The 26,756-nt window shown below is 37.7% G+C and overlaps 1 protein-coding gene across 8 annotated transcripts in view; it reads right to left on the bottom strand.

Annotated features, from left to right (window-relative positions):
- Positions 1 to 26,756, bottom strand: part of PTPRM (protein tyrosine phosphatase receptor type M) — an 824,073-nt gene that overhangs the window by 218,510 nt on the left and 578,807 nt on the right. The gene's annotated exons all lie outside the window — the stretch shown is intronic.

Here is a 26,756-nt window from a genome sequence, read left to right as displayed (position 1 = left end):
GCTAGGTGAATGTGAAACTGATCCAGAACATTTCATACTGAACAAAGCCTCATAGATAGTAAGGCTTGTTTGAGGCCAAGAGTAATCATTAATTATTCTCTATCCCATTATCCCATTTCAATTTTTTGCATGGGATATACCACCACTTTATATTTCTTTCATACACTCTTTTGTTTGAAGTTGTCTTCCCTCACCAGAATGCAAGTTTATCTTGTTCTCTATTGTAATCCTAGTCACTAGAACCATGCAGGCATTCAATAAGCATTAGTTGAACAAATGAATGAATGAGAAAGGTACCACTCTGACCACCCTCTTCCTTTGCATTTAGTCTATTGATAATATCCTTTACTATTGTTATCAATAGATTCCTTTAAGAACTGCTGCAGACATGCTGCTTTTAGAGAATGTGCTCCAACAGAAGAACTCCTGTTGCCCCCTCACACCATATACCTCTGCCCAGTGAGAGATGTTCAGCCCCCCTTTCCAAAAAACCATCTCTGGTCCATAGGGTTTTCAGTAAGAGGGATTTCTTTAGGTTTATAATTAGTGAGGACAAGTGCTGACCAGGTACAGTGTCCATTCCTGTATTGGTTGTGAGCTTTCAGAACACTGTAATCAGCATGCTGCGGATGCTGGAGAACTTACTCATGTTATAATTACATGTTGCAGCCTGTTGAGTTTTTATTATGTTGGGGTATTACCATATTAAGTCATGTCGTTACTGCTTAAGCATTTAAGAAAACATTTATGTGTAAGAACTATCCTCACAGAATATACTTAGCATAAGTGACCTCTGTTATCCTTGTGATTAAAAAATCTAAAACAAAAAACTTTAAGCCTTAATTGAAATGTTCATCATTCATAGCCAAGAGATTAGGACCCCAAGTCCTACTAAGCTCTGTCATATTGTTCATAGTATTAGTGTGAGTTATTTCCTGGCAACCCAAACTAAACATACTAGAGCCTGAGTTTTGTATTTCAAATTGGATTTCTGGAATATTGACAGAGTAGCATGAAGACCAGAAAATAAGGGATCAGCCTAAAAGTGTCTAGGAAGAAGGTTTAGGAGATCAGAGGAAGGAAGCTGGAATGAATGTGGCTGGTGGGCAGAGGGGGAAGTGAAACAAGGGACTTTTGTTTTGTATTTATAAGATGTGCATGTTAGTTAAAAATCTTATACATAATACATTTTATACATAAATCATATATAAAAATTATACACACACATATACACATACACACTGGGGAGTAACAAAGAAGCATTAAATTTGTAATTAATAAATATAATAATCCTACACAGTGAGGAAGGTAGTTTGTAGGTCTGTTAATAAGTGCATTAATTGTAGACCACACACACATAAATTGTTTATCCCTGAGGTTTACATTTGCACATGACATTCACTCTTCATGTCTGTCCATTTCTCACCTGCCCATCTGTCAAACTTCCATTCATTCTTTATGACTTTCTGAAGTCCTTTCTGGCCCTCCTACCTCTGGCATAGGTGATACTTCCTCCTCTGGGAATGTTCCCAGTGACTCTGAGGTCCTCTTTGTAGCCCTGATCACTCTGTTTTTATGACTCTTTTCTTCACTATACTATACTTAAATTTCTTGAGATGAAAGATTTATTCTCATTCTCTCTTTCTTTTTTTCTCTCTCCCTTTCTCCCTTTCTCCTTCCCTTTCTTTCTCCCTCCCTCCCTTTCTCTCTCCCTCCTTTCTTTCATTTCTTTAAAAAAAGATCTTGGCCAACTCATTCAACAAGGTCTTTATATCTATTCATGTCCTCACTTCCTGTGATACATGTCCCTCAAGGGAGTCACATATCTCACCTTTAAACAACTTCCGTCATGACAATTATTCCCTTATGAAACTCTCAACTCCCCAGCTTCTCTATCACATAACAAAATCCTGCACTGAGTCCACTCTCCACCTCTTTGGCTCACATCCACACTGGTGGACATGGTCTGAAAACCATGCACAGCCATTCTGGTGAGTTCTATCACTAACTTCCAGCAAGCCCTTAAAGCCACCTGTCCATCACACCATGTCCCTTTGGACTGTTTGCCTTCTCTCTGCTTCAAAACAATTTCACAACCTTGACTTTTCTCCTCGAATCTTCATCTCCCCGTTGCAATCTCAGCTGATGACTTCACTTTCTATTTCACTGAGAAAACTGAGGCAATCAGAAGAAACTTACACCATGCACATCTTCCCATATGCTCTGACTTCCATCCTATTATGAGGGATAAATGACTGATCCCGAGGTGAACCCTCCCCGTTGTGCATCATGTCCCATCCTTTCCTATTACTCAGTGACACTGCCCTAGTGATTCTCCCCTCTTTTCCTGCATCCCCAATTGTCATTCTGTTATTCATCCCATCTTTACTCCGTATCCCCCTCCAGCTGGAGTCCATTGCCCTGCTTCCTTTTATAACAAAACACCTCTAAAACATTGTTCATAGTCACTTGTGGCCACGCAGCAGCCTACCCGTCTGTCTCCTTGTACCTGCCCCTAAAGAAAAGAGAGTCTGTGAGACGGAATCTTTCAGGGACTTTGCTTCAGCTTTGTGCTTACACCTTATGTCTCGCTGCTTGGTCCCAAAATATGGCTGGTCAGCCAATGACGGGTAAGATTCCCCATGGAGGAAACAACTCCAGCCAGACAGAGCTGCACGGGGACCAACAGAAGAACCCACGGGGTTGACAGAGGTGGGCACAGCCCCCCACCTCCCCCGGCTAAGGAGAGCCTCTGCCTCTGTGGCTGCATTCCCTCCCACAACCTGCAGGGGAAGAGATTCAATGATGTGCTCTCCATCTATTCATATGCATAAAGGTTATGTCCCTTGGGGAAGTACATACATCCTGAGACTTATGGTTCTGCTGCCTGCAGGCAAGGGTGATTGGCTTCAATCAGTTTCCTACTATAATGTATGGGATTTACAGATCCTGAGATTGAGAAGCTTCATCTCCTTTACTTCCTCACCTAACTAATAAAAGCTATGCTCAGGGCTCAGTTCTTGAGGCTGGAGTCTCTGGGCCCCACTTTCACTCTATTTGTGGCTGCTGTCTTTCTTAAACGTGCGCCGCCCTCCTTGCTCCCCACAACCCTCATCGCGGGACATCACAGTCTCTAATTTCTCTCCAATTTTCTCTTAAACCCATTACAGTAAGGATTTTGCTCCTCCCTGAAACCATTAGTCAAGGTTTCTTGTGACCTCCATGTTGGTAAATCCAATGGTCTGGTTTTTTTTGTCCTCATCTTTCGTAACCTACCAGCAGTTTTTGATGAAGATGACCACTCCTTTCTCCTTGTTTACTTGGGAAGTATCCTTTCCTGGTTATCCTCCTACAAGTATATAGAAACACTTCTCTAATAAAACAGAAATTAGAATGTCACTCCTCTTCTTAAAATTAAGAAAAGCTAGTCTTTACAGCAGCTACCATGCCCTAGATGGTTTCTTTAGCTTTCCTACTTACTTTCAGACCTTGCTTCCCAACATAGGCTGGGGCCTCTTGCTCATGCCTTTCCAGATACACGGAATCTTTGCTTTCCTTCACATGCCAGGCATGCTTTCCTGCAAGCTCTGCATTCGCTGCTCCTTCGGCCTGAAATCTCTTCTCCCATCAGGGCTGACTTCCTCTCCTTTAATCAGGAACTCAAAATCAAGTCCTTCTCTGCCCACTCTATTTATAAGTCTAATCTCTTCCAACTTCTCTCCCTCCCTTCCATGCACTATTTACTTTCCCAGCTTCACTATTTCTTGATAGTACAAATAAGTTTCTGATTTCTTTATGGTCTATCTCCTCTCATCAGAAAGAAAAACTACACAAGGGAAGAAATTTTGTTAATTCTATTCTCCAGGAAAAAAAAAAATCTGTTGTCTTGAACTAACAGCTACTCATTTGGTATTTTTCAAATGAATGAAGAACCATTTTCAGCATCTCTGTAAGTCCTAGCCTATGTTTGAGTGCTTATTACAGGATTAAAATAACTCATTTGCATTGTAAATGTGTTGTACATTGAATGGAGTGGCTGTATGCGTGGGCACACATGAAGTCTATACCAGCATGAATTTGAAGAGACGTTGGCCTGTAATTATGGTTGTTAACAGTGCCTATCATTTGTTGTTCTTCTAGGTTCTAACCCTTTGCTCATTTCCTGTGAACTTGGCACTTCTGTTTTGCTTCCCATAGGTACGTAAGGCTTAAGGATTTTAGACATAATATCTAATTTCTAAATAGTTGCTGATCAAATACATTTCTGTCAAATTGCCAAAATTTTTTAAAAGGTTATATTATTTATGATAAATTTTATTATTTGTTGTGAAGGCTAGCAAACCAAATAATGGTGCAAATATTAGAATTCCATTCTGCTGTTCATTATCATTTTATTATTTATAAATATTTGCTAGAGCAAAAATTGTAAGCTTTTTCCCACAGTTATCACCTACCTTTAGTTTTTGTCTATCTGAAAATTTTAAATTGTTTTTATACAGTGACAATGTTCACAGTAGTGATTAGGATCATTTTTTTATTCCTTTATAATAAACATACAGGTATATTTAAAGTAACAGGTAGAATTCCAAACAAAAGAGCCCCCAAAGATATTTTCACTCATCTGTCATCTAGGATTTTGCTGATATTTGATGGGGATTACTTAGAAGCAACCAATAAATATGAAATGTGGGCCTGAATCACTTCACCAGTCACTGATGTTGTCACACTGATGAGATGTGATGATGACATGTTGACATATGGGAAGATCAGGCCAAGTGTGGGGAGGCCAAAAACGACCCTGAAAAAGGCACGTAGGTCTTAGGATTGACATTCATTTAAATGTTGTGGTGTTTTTTTTTGTGTGTGTAAATACACACACGTGAAATTTCTTAGAATAAGATGGGTGCCATTTTAGCCATTTCTATTCTCTATTACGTCTTAGTTATTTTAAACAATGCTGGCTTTTGCTAATCTTGTACATCAATTCCCAACCTATTCTGACCCCCACTAACATTTTTGGCTCAAGGGTATAAAGGTGCCTCTTTAGCCCCAGACTGTGAAGGAGACCCAGACTTTCCTCAGCACAGGCTCGCTCCAAACATTTCTTAGCCTTACAATACACCAACACACACACACACACACACACACACACACACACACACACACACACCCCTTTTATTCAGCAACTTCATTTCATTAGCTGATCCAGGGATAACACTGGCATTTATTGATTTATAAAATCCTCTCTTTGAGCCTTTACCTTGTCTTATTTGTCCTGTTTCAATAAATTTTGTTAAAATTAATGAAAGTTTAATATCATTTTCTAAAAACGATTCATTTTCATTAAAGAAAACCTGAAAAACAGAAGATTTAAGAAAATAGAAACTACTCATAATTTTACCACTCAGAATAACTGCTAACAGTTCAGGATATTTTAAGCCAGTCTTTTTTTAAACACATACTTATTTTAAATGAAATTCGGATTTTACTGCACCACTTATTTCTATGATTTCCACATGTCATCACATTTTTCCTGAAAATATAGGTTTTAACGACTAAATAATACTTAATCAAATAAATATATCATTTATGTAATCATGTTACTATTGGAAATTTGGATAGTGTCCACATTTTTCAGTGTCATATATAACCCTGTGATAATCATTATCTATACATCTGAAAATTCCATTAGAAGAAATTCTAAGCAGTTTTGGATTAATTGGCATGTCCATTTAAGGTAGCAGTGATGCAAACTACAAACTGCTTTCAAAAATTTTGTACCAATTTCTACTATCACCAGAAAATGCATCAGGATACTCTTCTCATTGTACCCTATTGAATTTTAAAAGTAGTTGTCAATTTGATGTAAAAAGTTAAGGGTATGTTACTTTCTAAATTTGCATTTCATTGCTTATTCATGAATTTGAACAGCTTTTAATACATATATTGATCATTTGCATTTCCTCTTCTATAAGTTGACTGCTCATATCCTTTGCACAGTTTTCTCTTAAAATCTTAGTGCGTGATTCATGGATTTGAAAGGATTACATTAAGAATATCAATATACAGTTTTCCATAGTGGCTGCACTAATCTGCAATCCCACCAATAGTGCACTAGTGTTCCCTTTTCTCCACATCTGCAAATGATGAACGTCTAAGTATTACCTTGTCTTGTACACCTGAAACTAATAAAAAAAGAAAGAAAAAAAAAAGAATATCGATATAACATTTATTACTCTCAAAATGCTCAGCCTTGATGTCACCTCATGTTGCCTCCACTGTTCTCTCTCCATTATCTCATCATGCATTTGCTCTCTTCCTCTGCTACACTAATTCTTTCCCATCCTTCAAGGCTCAGTTCCTTGCTGCATCTAACCTTTTGGTCAATAGTGACTTCACTTTTCTCTGTACTCCAAAGCAATCATTATCCTCTCTTCATCCTGTCTTATTTAATTATCTTTCAATTTGTATTATGTCTTAAGAGACCCATGAGGTAAGAAACCATTTCTCACACTTTTTAGCCTTAGCACGTTCCACTCAACAATAGTGATCATAATGACAGGGCCCTCCAAACATACTGCAATGACAAAACAATTCTGCACAGATGTTAAAAATGTTTGCAAGTTTCCTCTCACTGACATATAGTTTCCTAAAGAAGGAAAATGTTATCAAATATAAACAACACTTAGATAATAGAAATTCATTACGCATCTAGATGAGATTATTTTATATTACATAGTACAAGCTGACATTATTTCCTGAGATGAACAAGTAAGCAATTATGTTTGAAAGCTAGCAGTGTACAAATGGAAATATTTTTGGCAGACATGATATCCACTGAACATAGTGGATTTGTCAAATTATTTTTATAACTTAAGCATAACATATCATTCCAAATATAACTATATATGGATCACAGCAATACAGCATGTTACTGTATTATAAAATGTCAAAATACTGAAAGTTGTAAAGTAGATGACAAATTAAATACATAATAAAGAATAGAAAGCAAATCCAGAGAACTTAGGTGTAGTTTATTCTTTGTAATAGAAACCATCTGCATGTTTGATAAACATTTCTAAAAATGATATCACATAAACATGACCTAAGGCCATTCATGCATGTAGGAATAATGGAATTTTGTTTTTTTTTTAGTATCAAATGGTTAAGCTTGATATATTTTCCTTTTATAAACATGATCAGAATTTATAGCAGTGAGAAATTATGTTTTTTTTGCATATGAAGTGACTAGTTCATAAAGCCTTCTACTAAATGGTTTACTATTTCATCTTTGAACTTTAAACCTCATTCTTAATTTTTTTATGATGAACATATTTTGTTCCCAAGGCTAGAATGATTGTCTAATTGTCAGGCAAATAAGATAGACTGCAATCATTTAGCCACATAATATTTTGCTGATAACAATGTAATAGCAACTCTATAAAAAAAAAAATCCGAGTGCTTAACAGAATCTTAAACAGTAAAATATCATATTATGTTTGCAAATGCATATGAAACAAGTAGAGTACGGCATATACTGATAACTCAACACTTTTTCCATATTCTGACCAGAAAAATACAAATCTAATACATTTGAGAGAAAACAAGAAGATATAAATTCTCAAAAAATTTCATTTTTATAATGGGAAATATTTGGCTCTGATTATTATTATTTTTTCAGTTAACATATAAGGATTACTTAAGAAGAAGAGCTCTCAATCCAATCGTTTTCTGTATCAAGTTCAAATGCAGCTTTAGATAACTCTTAAGTGGAGAAAAATATAGGCAAAATGGACCTCGTGTCACACTACTTTCGCACTGGTGCATTAATGCTGCCCAAAACGGAGGCAGCTATCAAGTTATGGGCCATTTCCCTTACTTCCTCTTCAAAGCTATAAGTGGCATCAAGGCATAGGTTTCATATTTTTTTCTTTCTCTCTCTCTCTCTTTTTTTTTGTTTGTTTGGTATTTTCTACAATGGCATTGTGCTGTCAACACTAATCTTCCCTCTATTTGTATACCCATAATTCCTTCTATTTGTATACCAACCCCACTGAAGTAGTTCACTAACAACTAGAGGGACTTAAAAAGATAAAAGAAGCCTACTTTATTTCAGAATCTGAAGACTCAATTCACCTCCCCACACAAATCAACATGCACATAAAGAAGGGGGTAAATATAATACATCCCCAAATCCCCCCCAAGTAATGATAAATAAAAAGTGTCACATTTGGGCTGGGGGGCTGCTACTATAAGAAAGAAAGAGGTGTACAATAGTGACTGCAATGTACCCCTCCCCCATTCCATTTCCTCTCACAAGCAAGAGAATGACATGCAAAAGCTGACAATCTTTTTTAGATCATTTGACATCAAGTGATTTAAATTTCTTGGGTTCATTTTTTCAAGAAATCGCCAAGCAAACCTCTTGCAGTTAGCATGAGATTTGGTCCAATTCTGCACATGTGGAACCAGCGACTCTGTGGAGGACGGGGGAGAACCATCAGGATGTATTTTTCATCCCCCACCTTGAAAGGTAAGGTCTCAGGTGTGCTGGTCTCTCCCACCACCCACATTCTCCAGTTTGCCACACAGAGTGTAAGAAAAACCTTTTACTTGTCATTAGGAAAGTTAATTTGGAAACCTATCTTTTACTCAGAAGAAATAAGGAATGACAAGAATGAATCTCTGCAACTTATATTCTCTCTCTCCATGTGTGTGTATATACACATGCATACAAACACACACAAACACACACACACACACACACACATCTATGTACTTATTTTGCTGGACTGTTTGAAGGTTGGTTGAAGACATTATGACAATTTACCCCCTTAGCATGTATTATCTAAGAACAAGGAATTCTATACAACCACAGTATTATTATTACTTAAGAAATGTAACAATACAAAAGTATTATCTGACATATATTCATATTCAAATCTTCCAAGTTGTCCCAATAATGTCTTTTGTTTCTGAAGAATCAATCAAGGATCATGCAGTGTGTTTACTTGTCAGGTTTCTTTCATCTCTTTAATCTAAATCAGTCTCCTAAATTTTTTCCTTTCATGACATTAAACTTTTTGAAGATACAAGCCAATTGTTTTATAAAAACTTCCTGAAACCTATGTATGCTGTTTTGAATATGATGTATATTGAGGAATTGACTCCACAGTAGTTTTTACCATGCTTCTCTGAGTTCCAGTCATTTTAAAGAACAAAGGAACTCTATGAATGTTAATACGCACAATACCAGTTACATTATGTTCCTTTCACCACCTAGAAAAGTGCTGTACCAGATAACTGAATCAGATCGGAGTCCTGCCCTGCATTTCCCAAGAATAATCTAAACTAGCAGTAATTACAGATGCACATTCAGTTTAATTCACTGTAAACAAATACGTATATTTTACATCTGCAAATTAAAGTGCAAACTCATTTTTAGGGGTGATGAATGGGAAAGTAATCACAGTTGTGTGCTGTCTGAGCTGAGGTGAGCAGGTCCTTCACTCAGGAAGAGGACTCCTGCAGGGGAAACAAACAGGTGAGCTAGACTGGGAAGTTTTTCAGGTATAGAGGAAGGCCTACTGGACGTATGTGCAGCTTTAATTATATTCTATTAAGATAAGGTGATTGCCTAGAAGGAGGGGGAAGAGCAGGACAACTGAGACAAGAGTCGAGGAGGAAAGCACTAAACGTAATAAGAGGATGGTCTTGATCTGTGAAGAAATAAAAAGCTGTATGGGACAAAGAGCTGATCTGGTAGACAGGTTCCATGCATTACCATCAGCATGCTCAATGTAGGGACTTGAGTGAAAAGTCTGCTAATTTCTTATCATTTCCAAAAAATTAAGAGGAGACTAAATGAAAGAAGGAAGAAGGAATTATAAATCTGACTGAGACCAGACGTACACATCTTAAAGGACAGGATTATTCTAGATACATACAAATTTGTAAGGTTCTATGTTTATTTGTTTGTTTTTTGACATATAGGCACATTTTTGGATATGGGCTAAAAGATAGGTAAAAGAGTAGAGGTGCTTAATGACTGAATGCATATTATTCAGCCCTCTTTAGGACTACATTGAATACAGAATAAAGAGAACATGATAAATTCAATACAGCATAAAGAGGCATCTCCTCTTAGTCGTATCCTTTCAAAATATGGCTATTGTAAAACAGGTTTGTGTAATATTGTAAAATACGGCCACTAGGTATTGCCATGGGAGAGTTGGGAAAATGGAAGTATCATTATTATTACATAAAATAGAAAAAAAACCAAGGGAGTATGCTGGTAGGCCTGGGAGAAGATGAGATGGCTGGGACTGGGCAGGCCTGATTTGCTCTTTACCTGGACGCTGCCACACATCTGAAGGAGGGTGGGGCTAGGATCCTGTTCCTCCAGGTAGTCTCTGGAGCTCAGCCTCAGATCCTCTTTTGCTGTCATCACTACACAACCCAATAATGAATGATGATTTGGACTGGTCAGTCCAGCCAAGCCAATTACCTACACCATCTTAATAATCTAGTTACTTAATTGGTTCTGAAATCCAGCATTTTGAGGGGCTGTCATTATTTCAGCCCATCCAACCTGGCAGAGTTATGTTCAACAGAGACTATGCAGAAGCAGGCCATCTAAGCGGTTACAGCCACGAGACCCAGGAGGGGAGCACAGTTTCACTATTCAGGACAACAGGTAACCATTCGTACTACTTTATGTGTAGAAGGTTCCTCTCACCACTCCTGAACCAGCACTGAGCAGAGTGCCCAGCGCAAGTTGGCTGCTCAGTAAATATCTGTTGAAGCAATGATGATTGCGGCTGATTTATTATAAGTCTAGGGGCATGTCTTTAATTAAGGAGACACCATTTCACTTTCAAATTGTGAGGTACTTGCTAACAATCAATGACAAAATTTTTCTTTAGCAAAGTGAATACACCAATCTTTCTAGTTCATAGTCTAGCCAAAGGAATGGATCTTCCAACAGATATGCAGTTATTTAAAATTCCAGACACAGTGTACATACAGGAAAATGTGGGCAAAGAGCAGCGATGACCTGTTTTCATCTATTAGACTTGAACATTCTCATTCCACCAGGCTTCTTAGTGATTTCTTAGAGGCTGGAATTCCTGGAATGAACTTCTAGCAACTGGTGAAGTCCGAAGTGAAGTTTCAGTGAGAATGTGTTTGGCAGCCAAATGCCTTGGCTCTCTCTATTTTCCTATCATTCAGTTAGAGAACATTATCTTGTTCACCAACCATAACAGTAAAGCTGAACTTCATCTTTAATTATGTCTAAACATTTGCCTGTTAGGATGGCTTACATACTGCTCTGTAAGGCGTTTTGCGTGTGGTGTGAAAAGAGAAAACGCTGATGTAACTGAGAACTTTATTAGTGAAACCACAGGACAGCATGTGGCCTGATTAATCTTATGAACTCAGCATTAACATATTGCTGGAACATAATGCAGATTATAAATTTATGAATGTACAATACCAACTCCCAATAAACAGAAAAGCTTACTCCTAAGCAACTTCTTAATTCTGTTTCTCTTAACCTTGTCCTATGAACAGAAACTAAAGAAAGCAGTGACTCATCAAATTCCACATAGTAATAAAAGTAACTTGTTTTGAGTTTCTCCATCCTTTTGTTGTAAACACGTCCTTCCAACAATTTAAGTATTGATGATCACATTAAAACTTATACGTAATAGTCAACTGAGTGATTATCAATGATGTCCCACAGACGCAGCATCTGTGTAACACACTATTTTCCGGGAAAACATACACTGGGTAAATAAAAACAGTATCACCTAAAATAATACAGGACAATAAGCTTGAAGGATTTGCCTCTCTATATAGAACACTGGCCTTAAGCTCAGAAAGAAGATCGTGACTGCAACGTTAAATAATGTCTTGATATTCATTCAAATACTCGACAGTTCTGAGCACTTATTATGTGCAGGAACTATTCCAGTCTCTCAAACCAGAATCAAATATTGTCCTTGCCTCCAAGTATTTGAAATCAGCATTTATTTGTCTTTCTACATAATACACTTCCGATTAACTACCTGGACATGATAAAATTTCGTTGTTAATGGCTCTCCAGTTTGTCTATTTCCATACCCACAGGTCAAGTATCTGCCCAAGGTAGACAGATATACTGGGGGCCAATTTTGTCCCACCACATACCTCACGCAATTCTGAATTTCTGAGACTTCCCTGAGAGTTCCTTCAGTGACATTACGAGTCAGAAGGACAGCGGCTTCTAACCCAAGCTCATGACAGGGGACATGGCAACATGGCACACCATTTAGAAACATCAGTGTTGGCGTCCCTCCAACTAACAAATGTTTCTCCAAACTGTGTTTTGATGTAATCTAATGGTCTTTCTTAACATACTGGCTGTCACATGTGAAAAATAATCTGAAAGCCAAGTACAATGAGAATTTTCCTGTCAACTCCACACTGGGCACTAATCCTAGATAGTAGATGCTGTGTGCAAACAGGATAGTTTCTCAGTATTGCAGAACCAGGATACTGGTGCCTTTTCTACCTGCACAATCTTCTCTTGTATCAACATAGCACTTTTCTTTAAGGAAACAAACACTGCTCATTTCACTCCCTCCTACTCCCATCTCTGTACAGTAATAGCACTAAGGAACAGAGGTATAAGACTTCATCTGAACAACAGCGACGTTATCTGACAGGTTTTGTTACATTTGTAGTAAAAACATTTGACTGACCTAAGGTATCCCAAGGTACACGGTGGAAAGGACTGATGGGAAAGGCTCATCCCAGAGTTTTTAAGAGATGCTGATACAAGGTAATCCTAGTAATCTCCCTGACCACCAGATATATCCAACCCCAGCTGTGGCTCAAACTTTAGAGGACAGCTAATCCAATGGAAGCAGAGGCTCAGTAATTCCAGCTCTTGAAGACCTTCCTAAAAATCTGCCACCAGCTGATCAAGGTGTTAAGCTGGAAAGGAACACTAACTAGTAATAAGATACTACTCCAGTTTAGGTGAGGATCCAAATGTGTGCTTTTTATTTTTCTCTTACGATGTCAGATTGATTTTATATTTCTTTTTTACTATCCCTTTGCTCGTTAAAAATGGATATGCCAGTGTGGTGCTGATAGAGTCTTTCCATGTTACAGCAACTGTGGAGCTTTGTTAAAAGGCTCTAATCACTTAACAACTTTACACCAATATCATGTGCGATGGAACCACAGAGCAAATATATATATATATATATATATGTGTGAGCCAGAGATCCGAATCTCATAATGGAGTCATGTGAAAGGCCTCTAATTTTGGTTTTCCTGGAACACACCCACACAAAAGAAATTCTATGAGTTCAGAATTTGGACTCATTTCCACCCTGGCGACTTCCCAGTACCCCTGGCTAAAGCTTGAATGACAATTCTGCAACTCCTGAGAGGTTTCTGTGCAGAAATGTCAGCATCGAGACGGAATATGTTCAAAGGCAGGGTCCTGCCCTGGGGTGGCTGGGGTCTCAGGTGTCTGAAAGGCAGTTTCACAGGAGAACTCTGACTCCCGGTAGGAATGCTTTGTCTGCCTGATCCTCTCAGTGATACAAACGGCTCTTGCAGCTCACATTTGATGAACCAGAGAAAACAACCCACATCTTGGGCTGACTGAGTCTATTTCTTCTAAGTATGTGGCATTCCCAAACAGGAGTGCCCAGAACAACACGCTATTTCAAAACGAAGAAAAATAAAAAAGCAGCACAAAAATGTCATTGAGAAGTGGATTTCTACATTTACTGTGAACAGACAGGAGATGTCGGATGAATGCAGCTGTGCCTGCACTATTTCTTGCTCCTATCATTTCCAGAAGCCTATGCCATAAATCACCCTGATACTGCAACAATAAATAAGGCCTAAGGAAGGAATACCCAGCGTTACCACAGATGAGGCAGAAAGTTCCTATCCATAAAGCGGTTGGTTTGCTTCTAATCTGGAGTCCCGAGTGCTTCGTTGTTGCTCCTACAGGGCTCGGAGCTCAGTGTTCCTCTGCGGATAACTTTCCGCACACAGAACTTTCTAGAGACAGCTAGAACCGTGCCATTTTACTTTTTCTTATTTTGTACATATTACGTCTTTGTTTTGAACAACTTTCTCATATTTCTCCCACTAATCTCAAAATTGTACTGCCTAAAACTACTTGTACAATTGGTTAGCGTGGGTTATCTCATGGACAATGCAGCCGTTATGGTTGCCACGAGCTTTTAAAATAGAGAAACAAATGGCTGGAAATATAAGTTGTCATTTGGTTTCATCATAACAAGGATGAGTTTTGTAGGAGTGTTACATTAGAGAGAGTCACTAAGAGAAAATATTCAGTGTCAGTACAAACCATTCGTATCAGTCAATGTGATCATCAGGTTAGTCAGTCAATATGACCATCAGAATAGTTCTTGAATTATTATAGCTGCTTTTCGTTATACAGCAGCTATGAAAATTCAGGATTTAAGACCTGGTATGTCTGAAACAATTAAAAAAAACCCACAGCATTTTTGTCAGACAGGCCAGGGTGTAGAGAGTGGGCCACAGGCCGAGGGCCTTGTCCTTCTGGCCACTAAGCTTCTAATAGAGACAGCTCAGCGCCCTCCCTATCACCCTTGGCGTACAGCCCCAGTCTCTAACCTCCGCGCCATTCTGCATCTTAATCAAAGCAGAAGGCTGCCAGCTGTGCACTGATACTGCTCTCTGCCTCCCCACGCCTCACATGTGGGGCCCTAATGACAAGAACACCCTGAGTCTGCACAAGAGGACGCCGCAGGGAGGGCGTCTGGCCACAGGCTGCAGGACGGCAGCCCTGAGCCGCTCACACTCATTACCGCTGACCATAACTCACCGGGGGAAGGAAACCCTTATCCTGTCATCTAATCATATTTTTTAAAGGGCTTTGGGAGTTGCATTCTGTTGACTTAACTTTCATACTGGAAAGTATAAAACTGGAAGTAAGAAGAAAAATAACATGAAATCAATTTATAAGCATCTGGAAGAGAAAATGCAGCTGTTATTACTGTACTACTTAATAGCTTTCTCCCCCACAACTTTTTATCTTTAAAATTATCAAGTCTACAGTAAAGGCAAAAGAATAGTACAATGTACATCTGAATACCCTTCACCTAGATTCAGCAATTGTCAACATTTGCTTTCTCTTGTTCTTTTTTGATATATACAAAGGGTGCCAAAAAATGTATACACATTTTAAGAAAGGGAAAAGCTGTACTAAAATTGTAATACTCAATATACACTGATAACAAAAGATGAATACAAGTCATGTGTATACTTTCTTTGGCACCCCCAGTATAGATAGATAGATCTTACATGTTTTTTCCCAGGACCATTTAATAGTTATAGGTATTATTTCTATCCCCAAATACTACTTTAGCATGCATCGCCTACAATACTGTTATCACAATAGAAAAATATGATTCTACGATGTCATTTAAAATATGCAGCCTGTAGCCATTCAATATAGCCAATACCCCCAATTGTCCCCCAAATGCTAATGCTTATCTTTTTACTCTGTATCCAGATTCCTTTAGAATCGTCTACCTGCTTCTTCTTTTAAAAAAACAAAACAAAATAAAACAAAAACCCAACGTTGACTTTTTGAAGAGCCCAGGCTAGTTGTATTGCAGAATGTCTCACGTTCTAGATAGACATTTCTGATTGTTCCAGATTAACAGTTACATCACAACTACTAAAGCTGATTCTGTACCCTTCTAACTGCATCACACTAGGAGGCACATAATGTTAAATTGTGCACTATTAGCTTTGCTAAATTTGATGAGTAATGCACTGAGCACCAAATACTTCCATTGTCAAGTCTCAGTGTTCCTTCATAATAAGATAATCTGTGGGGTGACAATTTTAGACTGTATGAATATTCTGACTCCCAGACCATCCCTCACCCAGTCTTTTATCAAACACTGGTAATTATCATCTAATTATTATACTGGGCTTTGCAAAATGGTGATTTTCTAATCCTCTCATTTCTATATTTACTCACTGGTATTACTCTGTAAAGAAAAACTTCCCTCATCCCCTTTTCTTTATTTTTTTTAAACATTTTTGGTTTTTAAAAGTTCATAGATGGAAGAATTTTTTAAAATTCAGTGTGTTTAATCAATTACTGTCACCATCCTTTTGGGTGGTCAAACTGTCCCGAATTTGGCCTGTCATAGCCCTTTCAAGATGGCTCCTGTGTCCTTTGCCATCATCTCATCAGTCGCTGAGCACACCTTGCTTTCTGCCATAAGATGCTACGAGCTCACCTCGTCTTTCCTTGACCTCAATCTGGAATTAGTCATTTCTCCAAGAAGTGCTAGTACTTTATTGGGGGATAGCATTTGGAAATCAAGATCTCAGTGTTATGTAGCTCATTGAAACTTGAGTTTCATTGTTTCCAGCTCATTTGAATGAAGAGAACTTAGGAAATTTAGTATGTTATATATATGTATGTATATATGTACACACACACATATATTGCATATATAGTATATATTTAAATCATGACTTCATACTGATATGACTTCATACTGATACTTCCAATTTAAATTCAACATTACAGAGATTTTCCTTTTTCAAATAAACTGCATTTCTTTTCTGATAGTGTAAACGTTGATCCCTACTTATATTAATACGTTGTCTTATTTGCTTTATCCTACTATGTAAATAAAATAATTTTAGAATAACAATGCCAATATTACTATGAAAAATAAAGCTACTAAAAAAGTTTAAGATTTCATTTTAGTTCTATTTGTCCTTTGAATATATGCCACTAAGAATATATAGTCAGACAGTTGTGTTTAAAAGTTATTTGAATTCATTTTTTTTCCCTACGGGTGGTAAAATTATTAATTCAACATATTCTTAGACTCATCTGTTTCCATCTACATTCAATCTCAGGGTTAGCTTGCTTCATATTTTTCATTTAGTTAATTTTTTTAAATATGCAAAACACATGCTTCAAAAGAAAAAAAAATTAATAATTATACTCAGAGAAGTCTGCTGCTTATCATCCTTTATTCCCTCCATCCTGTTCCCACCCACTTATCCACATAGGTAACAATTTTCAGGTATTTGGGGCTTATCCTTCTTGGGTTGTCTTGGTAAAACTGTGTGTGTGTGTTTGTGTGGTGTGTATGTGTGTGTGGTATGTGTGTGTTTGTGTATGTGTGTGTGTGTTACTAGACAAACTTATACATATAGTTACCGTTCCCCTTTTTTTCTTACTTATAATGTGTCACTCCATATATGGTCATTTGCACTGGCCTCTTCCAAATGGTGATATTCTAACTCTACCATCCCTTTCATATTTATGAGCTGGTATCCTTCTATAAAGGCGAGATTTTCTTGTGCCTGTCTCCTTTCACAGGAATCACTCTACTTCTGTTCTGATAATCCTTTTCTATCTTTTTTTATAGCTGTATAGTACTCTAGTGTGTCTTCCATTGTTTCAATAAGATGGGTCATTTGGAGGTGTCTCCTGTATTCTACCAACCTCTACCTTAAACTCCGGGCACATGGATTAAGTATCAAGTGACACAGACTACATTTAAGAGTAATAATTTGTAGAGAACCCTACCAAAACTGAGACCACAGATGAACTCAGGGTGGCTACCCAGGCTAGTCGGGCAAAGCTGTAAACAGGCTTAGTCTGGCTGCAGCCATTCTCACCAATCCTGTAACTTCTCTGGTAATTCCTTCTACAGCAAATGCACACTACTCCAGAGGCCTGCCCAATTTCCTAATCGTGCTGTTAGTAGGCTTCTACCTTATAAGACATGAATTAATCTTTTCCATTCCAGCCTATAACAGTTAAGGTATGACCTATCCCATGTGACATCCCAAACCCCTAACACATTTTTTTCTCATTAAGAGACAATTCATATGCCTCTACAGTCGAAAAAAAATGCCACTAAAATATCTTCACCAGAAAAGTCAGCATAAATTTGTATTACACTGGGTGAACTTTTCCAATGTTTTTAATTGTTTTGAAAGCCGTTAGAATCAATTCTGAAGAAATAAAGACATGAATAGCATTTTATTGTGAAATGGACTTTATAAATCTCTGCTAAACTTATATTTAATCTTTTTCCTATACATTTTTTACATATGTTGCTTTATGTGAAGGAAACATTCTCTAAGTAAAATTAATAAAATGTGCCCTAACAAAAAACAACAACAACAAAATAAAACAAAACAGGAAATTTAGTCTAGTTATGTTGTTAGAAAAAAAACTGCCATGACTAAGTAGTTTTCCACTTTTATTGACTGGAATTACAACAATCTGCACTCAACATGGCAATCATCTTCTCTATTACTTTTAACACTTATATACTTGAAATCGAATTTATCTGTTGAGTTAGTTGTATTTTATATGAAATTACTACAGATAAACAGTAGAACATAAATTTATTATTTCAAATAGGATGTACTAAATTATAAGCTATTCAATAAAATTGATTTAGTTACTGATTCTTAAACACATTGTATTATCTCTGTCTGAAAGTCAAAGAAGTCTAGAACAACCACTAGAGAAAGCATGTTAGCAGCTGTAACTGTGAATTCATTTCAGAAAAAAATGAGGTAAAGTAAATCCAGCCTTACTGGGTTGGTATTGAGTCTGTGTTTAAAATATGACATTGCTAATTTTAATTTTAAGTAAATAATTAAAAGTAAAAAAGCAACTGCAAAGAAAGATGGACATATTCCCAACAATTTATAATACAACCAACTTACATGGCAGTATAATAATTTACTAACAATATTTCTTTTGCATTTTAAAAGATGATTCTTTAAAGTCTTAGGGTGATGGGCAACCCCGTAGTCACTCTAGGGTCAGGTCTCCCAGATGAGAATTTCCCCCTGGATACGCCAGGCCCCCTGTGGAGGTGACCTGCAGGCAGTGGCAATCCCCAAGCTCAAGCACTGGGTTACCTGCCCCTCCACTCCACTCCAAGGAAGGAAGAAACGAAGACTTCACGTATTAGCTATGAAGGATGCTAATCTCAAACATAGATGAACAGTTCTCAAAATGTTTGTTATTATCTCACTTTGCTTTGAGGACATAGTAAGAAAATCAGCTTACTTAGCAGCAGGAATGTTTTAGCTTTTACAAGGAGTAATGTGACAAGGCACTGTTGTACAGAGCATATAAAATGTATTATATATGTTAGATTGAGTTTTACAAAATAAGTTATTTACTAGAAGAGACAGGACTATGGCCACATATGTGTGAGACTGATAAGAATAAAGTGAAGGTAAATATGTTTATGTTTTTGTGTGAAACTGAGCATAATAAAATTGAGGGATAAACATGTTAACCTAAGAGGTAAACAACTGGCAAACAACTTCGGGTGATCACTTAAGAAGTAAACAAGTCCAAGGAAAAAAGGATAAAAGCAGAATTCCAGAGCAATGCCATGAGAAGTCTGACTGGGCACGCCTGCTGAGATCCTCTACGAGGTGCAAGCTGCGATACTCCGGGACTCTCTGAAGTTAAGTTTTTCCTTGCAAGACCAGCTTGCCTCAGACCCGTCGTGGGCCCAGTTGCCTCACCCGGACCAGGGACCTTCACCACCTCAATTGACTCTGGGACTTGGTTCGTTATTAAATTCTACTCTGTTCTGTATAACCTTCTGTGCTTACCAGGGCATTGGCCTCTGGAGGGACATTGGCTCCCAAATAAAGCTGTGTTACTCACTCTATCTGAACCTGTGTGCAGGGACTTTGTTCCCCACTCACGTCATGAGTACCATGCAGGGACATAGGGCCCTGCGGAAGGGTTAATGTCCCCTGGGCTTTCAGGAAGAGACTGAAATGCGGCGACTGCCTTCCAGGTGCTCGCAACTGTCCACAGAGATGCCCTGCTGAGTCCTGGGTCACTATGTCCTCGCCTTGACCACTTAGAAATAATAGTAACCAGCCCTGAGCTGATTTCTCCAAAAAAGACGGGATGACTTTCCATTGACTTTCCAACTGTGAGACCTCTGAATGAATTAAACAAACATAATTTACACCTAGCAATCTTCAGAAAGGTATTTTCAGAAAAATTGGTTGAATGTGACCACTATTCTGTCTTATTAATCCAATGGCTTTTAATTGAAAGTGGTGTAACTTTTTAATGTTATAAAGTTTAAAAGTAAACATGTTTGTACATCGTCTCTGAAGATTCTTAGTAGGTTTGGGGTAGAATCTGAATTCCTGTAATTAAAAAAAAAAGCTCTCCAGGTGCATCTGATGTACACCTTTCATTTTACGACAATTACATTTTGTCCATTCAGTTAGTTAGCGTGAAACTAAGAAAAATTTCACAGTAAAGAAAATCAACTTAGTGGTCTTCACTGTGAAGTCATTTGTTGCTTACCAAATTTAAACAAATAGAGCATTATTTACGCATTGTCTTTTAAGGGTTGAACATAAACAATATGTGCAAACCACGATGGCCTGAGAATCCTTAAGATGGACATTGTCTTTAACATTATGGTAATGCACTGCCTATTATATACAGCAAGCATTTGGCATTCACTTCATTATAGAACAGCATTATTCACTTAAATATTTCCTACAGAGTTTGCTTCAAAATTATGAGTTGTTTCAATGTTATATTATGCAGAAAAATGTTGGCTGCTGCTACAATGAAGGACTGTTCCAGCTGTGCATATCCTTTGTATAAAGTGCATGAGGAACCTTCCTCTGACTACATGGTATTCAAATTTTGTGCACAACTGTGCTTAGCTTTATGCGGAACTATAAGCTTTCTGGACTTATTTTTGCTTTGTTTATTTAAAAAATGAGACACTCTGCTGAACATTTCCTTTCCACCTCTCCATCACTATCTGAGAAATAATTAATGTTAGCAAGTTTAATTTATTTTTTGGATTTAAGAACCTACACTTTCTGACAGAGTTTCTTCTATTTATGGAATTAAATATATTTTTAGCTCATGGAATGAAAAGCATGTATACTTTGAAGAATGGATGGAAAGAAACAGCAAAAAAATCTGATGTTAAATATAAGCATCTGGAATTTCCATGTGCATAGGAATCTCCAAAAGGCAAATAGAATAAAGCATGTTTTGTCCAACACACACAGGAGAGCTGCTCTTCAAGGGTAAAGTAGCTCTCTCAGAAACACCTGCGAATCTTCTGACAGCCCACCTGCATCCACACACTCTCCAGGTGGGCGCAGGTTCCACACCTGGTGTTCCACTTCACTACTGTATTTTGGCCAACTACGTGAACGGCACCACCACGCCTCCTGCACATCTGCTTGCCCTAACTGCCTAATACCCAAGTCCTATTCATTTACCTCATAAATCTGTCCACTGTTCTACATCTCCTTGTTGCCAGCTGGTCTAGGCTTCCGTTTTTCTCTCGCAGTTGCCTCCCTGTAGGTTTCTGGAAGCCACACCGGCCCCACTCCAATCTGCTCTCCATACTGTCACCAGAGAGAGCTTTGGAAACATAAATCTGATGACATCGTGCTCTTACTTAAAACACAATAGTGGTTTCTAGTTCTCTTCCACTGAGATTAAAACTCTTTTCCCTACCTAGAAGGCACCCTGTTTGCAGCCCGTGTTTCCGGCCTCCTTGCCTGCCAGGCTCTGCCTCCTGGCCTGAGAAGACTTTCTCTGTTGGCCTTTTCCTAGTCACTCATACTGGCCACGTTCCCTCCTGCCACAGGGCCCACTGCAGCTGGTGCTTCCACCGCTGATAGTGATCTACCTTCAACTTCATCTCAGTAGCTCCTTTCATCCTGGAGATCTCACTGGAGTCTCTTCCCAACAGAAGCCTTCTTGGACCATGCCGAGTCACTCCCCTACAATGGGCTTATAGATAGAAGAGCATGTGCCCCACCTTCTGTTACACCTGCCACGGAGCATTTGCACATTCATCCTATGATTATTTTATTAATACCTGTCTTGTCAACTACAGTGAAAGGTCCATGAAGGTAGGCATGAGGCTGCCTTCGGTTTTCACTGTATTTCACCTAGCGCTGTACCTGGCTAAACAGACATTCTGGGGTTGGCCAGCCTTAATTCAAATCTTAGTGCCACCAATTATTAAGTGTGTGACTTTGGGAAGTTATTATATTTAACCTCCTTGCATCTAAGCTTCTCTACCTGCAAAATGGAAAAAAAAAAGAGTTGTTGTGAGGACTAAATGAGTTAATTGCATAAAGGGCTCATAACGGTGCCTGGTCCATAGTCTTATATAAGACTGTTATTACTATCACTATGACCACAGCTATTATTGTTTAAGGCACTGAAATATTGAGTGAATGTATTATTTTCTAGGGAATGCTAAAAGACCACAGAATATATTTTTTTCGGTCCGTATTCCTGCAGAGGGGGACAAAAGTCACTGCCATTGAAATGGGGGTCCGAGTTGTCCACAGGGAGCAGCTTTGAAGGCTACACATGAGAGTGGTCAGGGCAGAAGCAAAAGAATATCCTGGAAATTAACTGTATTTCCACTAACAAAGGAATATGAAAACACCGAGAAATGATTTAAAAGAATAACATAGATCAATATATCTTGACAGATATGGAAATAGCCCTAAGACAGAAACTAAATAAAAAGTCATAGATTTTTAAGTATGGAATAATTTGATTTGTAACAACTTTGACACAGAATACTATATTTTTCATATATAGGAACCAGATTCCCTCTCTGGAGAATGGGTCTGTGTATGGAGGGGCAAAGCAGCAACCTGGGGAGATACTTTATGTCTTTACTTTATTCCTGTACTTGCTGATTATTATTATTATTACTTTTACAAATGAGCTCATATTCATATATTGACTACAGTTGTCAGATATTTAGCTATGCTTTTATGTTAGTTTGATTCCAAGTAATTCTCTGCCTCATTTTCCTTGGCTGAAGAAAATGAAAAAATAAGCTAATAATCATTCAATTTACATGTTAACACAGTCCCTAAACATTTTATCTTACTTTAGTTATTTATTTTTTTGCTCTGTGCTACCCAAGAATCCTTTCTCTCTCTTCAGATGAGGGTCCTGGGCCCTATGTGGTCCAATGACTTTTATACTCTGTCATGAACCTGCAGAGAAAGTTTTCATGAAAGACCAAGGACAGATGTAAATACGACATAAGGAGGCATATGGCTATCCTGATACTCTGTTTCCTTGTTTATTTTCAGTCTCCTCCCCAAACTGTAAGCTCCAGGAAGGAAGCACAGTGCCTGGACCGCTGCAGGCCCCCTCACATGCCTTCCTTCTGAGCAGGTGGAGGTGACTCATCAGTGGGCTCCTGAGCAGAGAGGAGCAAGAAAAGATGGAAAAAGCAGCACGGAAGTTTTATTAAAAGCAAAACGAAATAGATTTATCTTAGGACAAATAACTCAGGATACTCAGCTACTCTTCCTTTATGGAATCACAGCTTGACAATTTTCCTCCCTCTTTTTTTGTTTCATGAGTATATTAATATTTCGGACAACAATAGGGTCTCTGATAAGAAAGCCACAATGTCACATCTTTTGAAATAATATTTAAAATTAAGATTTAAACCACAGCAGAATTTACTTATATTTAAAGAACTTGTAGAGTTGTCTGTTTTCTTTTTAATTTAATGGGGTGACAATTGTTAATTAAATTACATAATTTCAGGTGTACAATTCTGTATTACATCATCTATAAATCCCACTGTGTGTTCAGCACCAGAGTCAGTTCTCCTTCCATCACCATATATTTGACCCCGTTACCCTCATCTCCCACACCCCACCCCACCTTACCCTCTGATAACCACAAAACTATTGTCTGTGTCTATGAGTTTTTGTTTCTCATTTGTTTGTCTTGTTCTTTTGTGGTTTTTGGTTTATATACCACATATCAGTGAAATCATATGGTTCTCTGCTTTTTCTGTATGACTTATTTCGCTTAGCATTATACTCTCAAGATCCATCCATGTTGTCACAAATGTTCCTGTATCATCTTTTCTACCGCCGAATAGTATTCGATTGTGTATATATACCACAACTTCTTTATCCATTCATCTATTGAAGGACATTTTGGTTGTTTCCATGTCTTGGCCACCGTAAACAAAACTGCAATGAACATTGGAGCACACATGTCTTTATGTATAAATGTTTTCAGATTTTTTGGGTAGATACCCAGGAGAGGGATAGCTGGTTCATATGGTAATTCTATTCGTAATTTTTTGAGGAACCTCCACACTGCCTTCCGTAGAGGCTGCACCAGTCTGCATTCCCACCAACAGTGTATGAGGGTTCTTTTTTCTCCACAGCCTCTACACCTGTTACAATTTGTTTTGTTGATGATGGCCATTCTGACTGGGGTGAGGTGATATCTCATTGTGGTTTTTATTTGCATTTCTCTGATGATTAGTGATGTTGAGCATTTTTTCATATGTCTATTTGCCATTTGTATGTCCTCTTTGGAGAAATGTCTCTTCAGGTCCTCTGCCCATTTTTTCAATTGAGTTGTTTGTTTTTTTTTGTTGTGGAGCTTCATGAGTTCCTTGTATATTTTGGATATTAGACCCTTATCGGAGGAACTGTTTGCAAAAATCGTCTCCCATTCAGTCGGTTGCCTCTTTATTTTGTCGATGGTTTCTTTTGCTGTGCAGAAACTTTTAAGTTTCATATAGTCCCATTAGTTTATTTTAGTTTTTACTTCCATTGCTTTTGCAGTCAAATTCATAAAATGCTCTTTGAACCCAAGGTCCATAATTTTAGTACCTATGTTTTCTTCTATGCAGTTTATCGTGTCAGGTCTTATGCTTAAGTCTTTGATTCATTTTGAATTAGTTTGGTACATGGTGACAGACAACAGTCCAGTTTCATTCTTTTGCATGTGGCTATCCAATTCTCCTAGCACCATTTATTGAAGAGGCTGTCTTTCCTCCATTGTATGTGTTTAGCTTTTTGTCAAAAATTATCTGTCCATATTTATGTGGTTTTATTTCTGGGTTCTCAATTCTATTCCATTGGTCTATGTGTCTGGTTTTCTGCCAATACCATGCTGTTTTGATTATTGTAGCCCTGTAGTACAAGCTAAAGTCAGGCAGTGTGATACCTCCAGCATTGTTCTTTTTTCTTAAGATTGCTTCGGCTATTCGGGGTCTTTTGTGGTTCTAAACAAATCTGATGATGTTTTGTTCTATTTCTTTAAAAAATGCCACTGGGATTTTGATGGGGATTGCATTAAATCTGTATATTGTTTTCGGTAATATGGCCATTTTAACTATGTTGGTTCTTCCAATCCATGAGCATGGAATGTCTTTCCATTACTTTGTGTCTTCTTCACTTTCTTTCAAAAATGTCTCATAGATTTCAGCATATAAATCCTTCACATCCTTGGTTAAGTTTATTCCTAGGTATTTTATTCTTTTTGCTGCAATTGCAAAGGAAATTGTTTTTTGTATTTCTTTTTCTGAGACTTCATTGTTAGTATATAGGAATGCAATGGACTTTGTACGTTGATTTTGTAGCCAGCAACTTTATTGTGTTGGTTGATTGCTTCTAATAGCTTTTTGGTGGAGTCTTTACGGTTTTCTATATACAACATCATGTCATCTGCAGAGAGTGATATTTTAACTTCTTCATTCCCAATTTGGATGCCTTTTATTTCTTTCTCTTGCCTGATGGCTCTGGCAAGGACTTCCAACACTATGTTGAAAAGCAGAGGTGATAGGGGACAGCCCTGTCGTGTTCCTGAACGTAGAGCAAAGGGCTTCAGTTTTTCACCATTAATTATGAGATTAGCTAAGGATTGTCATAGATGGCCTTTATTATGTTAAGGTATTTTCCTTCTATGCCTATTTTATTAAGTGTTTTTATCATAAATGGATGTTGTATCTTGTCAAATGCTTTTTCTGCATCAATTGATATAATCATATGATTTTTGTGCTTTATTTCGTTTATGTGATGTATCACATTGATGGATTTGCAGATGTTGAACCATTCTTGTGCCCTGGGGATGAAGCCCACTTGGTCGTGATGAATAATCTTTTTAATGAATTGTTGTATTCGATTTGTTAAAATTTTGTTTAGGATTTCTGCATCAGTATTCATCAGAGATATAGGTCTGTAGTTTTCTTTTTTTGTGTTGTCCTTGCCAGGTTTTGGTATCAGGGTAATGTTGGCATCATAAAATGAGTTAGGGAGTACTGACTCCAATTTTTTGGAAGAGTTTGAGCAGGATTGTTATTAGGTCCTGTTTGAAGGTTTGGTAGAATTCACTAGTGAAGCCATCTTGTCCCGGACTTTTGCTTTTGGGAAGGTTTTGGATGACTGATTCAATTTCGTTACTGGTGATCGGTCTGTTTAGATTTTCCAGTTCTTCATGGTTCAGCCTTGGAAGGCTATATGTTTCTAAGAACTTGTCCATTTCTTCTAGGTTATTGAATTTGGTGGCATATAGTCCTTCATAGTATTCTTGCATGATCCTTTGTATTTCTGTGGTGTCCGTGATAACTTCACCTTTTTTCATTTCTGATTTTGTTAATTAGTATCTTCTCTCTTTTTATCTTAGTGAGTCTAGCCAAGGGTTTTTAGATTTTATTAATTTTTTCAAAGAACCAGCTCTTTGTCACATTAATTTTTTCTATTGTCTTTTTGTTCTCTATTTCATTGAGCTCTGCTCTGATTTTTGTTATTTCCTTTCTTCTTCTGACCTTGGGTTTCACTTGTTCTTCTTTTTCCAGTTCTTTAAGGCGTAACATGAG

The sequence above is a fragment of the Rhinolophus hipposideros genome (assembly GCF_964194185.1).
Source record: "Rhinolophus hipposideros genome assembly, chromosome: 17".
NCBI lineage: Eukaryota > Metazoa > Chordata > Mammalia > Chiroptera > Rhinolophidae > Rhinolophus > Rhinolophus hipposideros.
The sequence above is the reverse complement of the archived record's forward strand: the minus strand, read 5'-3'. Positions and strand labels throughout refer to the sequence as shown.